Source organism: Cherax quadricarinatus, chromosome 26 (assembly GCF_038502225.1).
Source record: "Cherax quadricarinatus isolate ZL_2023a chromosome 26, ASM3850222v1, whole genome shotgun sequence".
Classification (NCBI taxonomy): Eukaryota; Metazoa; Arthropoda; class Malacostraca; order Decapoda; family Parastacidae; genus Cherax; species Cherax quadricarinatus.
Genome location: NC_091317.1, coordinates 4,244,891 through 4,249,890, shown reverse-complemented (window position 1 = coordinate 4,249,890; position 5,000 = coordinate 4,244,891). Strand labels below are relative to the sequence as shown.

The window sequence follows — 5,000 nt, the reverse complement described above, 5'->3', positions numbered from 1 at the left end:
CCATAAATGCAATAAAAACTTCCCTATCTTTATCTAAATACTGTTCACATATATGCTTCAATGTAAACACCTGATCTACACATCCCCTACCCACTCTAAAACCTCCTTGCTCATCCGCAATCCTACATTCTGTCTTACCTCTAATTCTTTCAATTATAACCCTACCGTACACTTTTCCTGGTATACTCAGTAAGCTTATTCCTCTATAATTTTTACAGTCTCTTTTGTCCCCTTTCCCTTTATATAAAGGGACTATACATGCTCTCTGCCAATCCCTAGGTACCTTCCCCTCTTCATACATTTATTAAACAAAAGTACCAACCACTCCAACACTATATCCCCCCCTGCTTTTAACATTTCTGTCATGATCCCATCAGTTCCAGCTGCTTTACCCCCTTTCATTTTACGTAATGCCTCACGTACCTCCCCCACACTTACATTCTGCTCTTCTTCACTCCTAAAAGATGGTATACCTCCCTGACCAGTGCATGAAATTACTGCCTCTGTTTCTTCCTTAACATTTAAAGTTCCTCAAAATATTCTCGCCATCTACCCAATACCTCCATCTCCCCATCTACTAACTCCCCTACTCTTGTTTTTAACTGACAAATCCATATTTTCCCTAGGCTTTCTTAACTTGTTAACTCACTCCAAAAAATTTTCTTATTTTCATTAAAATTTCTTGACAGTGCCTCTCCCACTCTATCATCTGCTCTCCTTTTGCACTCTCTCACCACTCTCTTTACCTTTCTTTTACTCTCCATATACTCTGCTCTTCTTATAACACTTCTGCTTTGTAAAAACCTCTCATAAGCTACCTTTTTCTCTTTTATCACACCCTTTACTTCATCATTCCACCAATCACTCCTCTTTCCTCCTGCCCCCACCCTCCTATAACCACAAACTTCTGCCCCACATTCTAATACTGCATTTTTAAAACTATTCCAACCCTCTTCAACCCCCCCACTACTCATCTTTGCACTAGCCCACCTTTCTGCCAATAGTCGCTTATATCTCACCCGAACTTCCTCCTCCCTTAGTTTATACACTTTCACCTCCCTCTTACTTGTTGTTGCCACCTTCCTCTTTTCCCATCTACCTCTTACTCTAACTGTAGCTACAACTAAATAATGATCCGATATATCAGTTGCCCCTCTATAAACATGTACATCCTGGAGCCTACCCATCAACCTTTTATCCACCAATACATAATCTAATAAACTACTTTCATTACGTGCTACATCATACCTTGTATATTTATTTATCCTCTTTTTCATAAAATATGTATTACTTATTACCAAATTTCTTTCTACACATAGCTCAATTAAAGGCTCCCCATTTACATTTACCCCTGGCACCCCAAATTTACCTACTACTCCCTCCATAACATTTTTACCCACTTTAGCATTAAAATCCCCAACCACCATTACTCTCACACTTGATTCAAAACTCCCCACGCATTCACTCAACATTTCCCAAAATCTCTCTCTCTCCTCTACACTTCTCTCTTCTCCAGGTGCATACACGCTTATTATAACCCACTTTTCACATCCAATCTTTATTTTACTCCACATAATCCTTGAATTAATACATTTATAGTCCCTCTTTTCCTGCCATAGCTTATCCTTCAACATTATTGCTACTCCTTCTTTAGCTCTAACTCTATTTGAAACCCCTGACCTAATCCCATTTATTCCTCTCCACTGAAACTCTCCCACCCCCTTCAGCTTTGTTTCACTTAAAGCCAGGACATCCAGCTTCTTCTCATTCATAACATCCACAATCATCTCTTTCTTATCATCTGCACAACATCCACGCACATTCAGACTTCCCACTTTGACAATTTTCTTCTTCTTATTCTTTTTAGTAATCTTTACAGGAAAAGGGGTTACTAGCCCATTGTTCCCGGCATTTTAGTTGACTTTTACAACACGCATGGCTTACGGAGGAAAGATTCTTATTCCACTTCCCCATGGATATAAAAGGAAAATTAATAAGACCAAGAACTATTAAGATAAAATCAAAGAAAACTCAGATGAGTGTGTATAAATAAATGTGTACATGTATGTGTAGTGTGACCTAAGTGTAAGTAGAAGTAGCAAGACATGCCTGTAATCTTGCATATTTATGAGACAGACAAAAGACATCAGCAATCCTACCATCATGTAAAACAATCACAGGCTTCGTTTTACACTCACTTGGCAGGACGGTAGTACCTCCCTGGGTGGTTGCTGTCTACCAACCTACTACCATATATACTATATACCATATATATATATACCATATATACCATATATACTACATATATACATGTATACATATATATATGTATATATATATTTACATATATATATATATATATATATATATATATATATATATATATATATATATATATATATATATATATATATATATATTAATATTATATATATATATATATATATATATATATATATATATATATATATATATATATATATATATATATATATATATATATATATATATATAATTACGTTTGAGTGTTTTGTATAATGACTTAACACGGGGCAGTGTAGAGTTAGGGAAGTGTCCGAAGTCTCCAGTAAGTGAAGTACACTTGTTATTCACTACATCACTCGGTTACTCGATGGTTGAGTTAGGGGACGAAAGTACAGGTCATTATTCATCAGTTCACTTGGCTACTCTAGTGACCTCAGATCACACACTAGCAGAAGTTGTGGTTAGCCACAGCAGAGTAAAAGATGAGTGTTAGTGGGTGTATATACCGACTGCGTGATCCCATGGGAAATAGGGGTAAGTGCTAGGAATGATGGTGGTGATGATGGTAATAGAGATGATACTGATAATACTGATGGTAGCATTAGAGATAATAGTGGCAATGATTGTAATGGTAAATCTTTAAACAAAAATAAGCACTTATCTAAAAAAAATATTTTCCTTTATTGTACATCTCTCAGCAGACTGATTCTATTTCACACTTTCCAAGACTGTGTCACACTTGATCCCAGAGGTCAAATGTGACCTGTGACCAGCATTATAAATTCCCGGAATGCTTTGTTCCTGTCCACTGCTCGCCCCCTGGAAGAGTGACAGTACATTCTCCTGAGAGTAACATGAAGGGGCAGGACTGACTCCGTCAGAGTAGCAGTGGGAGGAAAGACAAGGTATACTGGAAATACGTCTCCATCTTGGTTGTCAAAACCACACAAAATCTGGTTAATAGGAACCCAAGAAACCTGGTCAAGACCTCACCAGACCTGCTGGTTAGATCAACGGACCAGATCAAGACCTTACCAGACCTGCTGGGTAGAACAGCAGACCTGGCCAAAACCTCACCAGAAATGCTCGTTAGAACAACGGACCTGATCAAGACCTTACCAGACCTGCTGGTTAGAACAATAGACATGGTCAAGACCTCACCAGACCTGCTGGTTAGAACAATAGACCTGAACAAGACCACTCCAGACCTGGGTGCCAAGACCAGGTCTATAAATCAGATTTACTCGCTGTAACCAAGAAGTCCACAGGAGTCAAGTCAGACCTGAGAGACCAGGTCCTCAGACCTACCCCTGACACAATATTTTCGGGTCCTCGCTTCATCCTCACGTCAGCATAAACAGTCACCAGAACAATGTTGTTCTTGCTTAGTTGAACCCAAATTAACATGTATATTAATTTATGGGTAACACCAAACAACGAAACGCCATGAACAAATTATCTACGTCCGGCAGAGAGGCACAAGTGGCATTACCTTAGGTCGTCGGTATACACACGCTGGTATAGACATGTGTACGGATGCCCTTCACCAGCCTTTATGCTGAAGGTCTCTTTATCCAAGGATCTGGAGCTATTCCTCCTGTTCCTCAGGAAATATGATTTTTACCTCCCTCAACTCCCAGGCGCTGAATACCTCCTACGGGTATAACGCTTCCACATATCTATGAATACTTGAAGGTAGCAGCAGAGTTACACGTTTACGTGAAGCGCTAAACTCTCATGGGTCACTCGGCACAAGGCAGGTATCATACATAGGTTTAAGAATAGGTATGATTGGGTTAACGTTGCCAAGAGTGAAGCCATTAGCGGCCAGCGGAGGCGCGAGGGCCAGGAGCTGAGGCTTGATCCATGTAACCCCAAACAGGCGAGTGGGTGAGCATAGGGAGCGAAGCAGTGAGCAGACAAGCGTACGTATACACACGTAACACAAAAGGGCATTTTGCTATTCCACGGCTTGTCGTACAGGATCACATTATTGGTAGTGACCTCACCACTGAACGACGCGTCGTCAGTATGTAGGCTTCCTTGTGAGGGATCGTGGGTTCCTTGTGAGGGATCGTGGGTGCCTTGTGAGGGATCGTGGGTTCCTTGTGAGGGATCGTGGGTTCCTTGTGAGGGATCGTGGGTGCCTTGTGAGGGATCGTGGGTTCCTTGTGAGGGATCGTGGGTTCCTTGTGAGGGATCGTGGGTGCCTTGTGAGGGATCGTGGATTCCTTGTGAGGGATCGTGGGTGCCTTGTGAGGGATCGTGGGTGCCTTGTGAGGGATCGTGGGTTCCTTGTGAGGGATCGTGGGTTCCTTGTGAGGGATCGTGGGTTCTGTGTGAGGGATCGTGGGTTCCTTGTGAGGGATCGTGGGTTCCTTGTGAGGGATCGTGGGTTCCGTGTGAGGGATCGTGGGTTCCTTGTGAGGGATCGTGGGTTCTGTGTGAGGGATCGTGGGTTCCCTCCTCAGAGTGAGGATTCAGCCCACAACGGTTCACAAACAAGCCGCACATAGTAGAGAGGAGCTTACGACGACGTTTCGGTCCGACTTGGACCATTTACAAAGTCACGGGTTATTTGTGTATCGTTCCAGTCACGGTATTGTGCCTTTTTTTGTTACTCACAATGGTTCACACAGTTTTAAATGTATCTCTTTATTCACGTCTACATTATGTCTTTATACCAGCATTATCCACCCACACCTGTCACCCACACTGTCACCCACACTGTCACC

General features: G+C 41.6%; 1 protein-coding gene across 1 annotated transcript in view; it reads left to right on the top strand.

Annotated features, from left to right (window-relative positions):
• The window catches only part of LOC128691544 (uncharacterized), a 504,586-nt gene that overhangs the window by 77,425 nt on the left and 422,161 nt on the right, over positions 1–5,000 (top strand). The window lies entirely within an intron of this gene.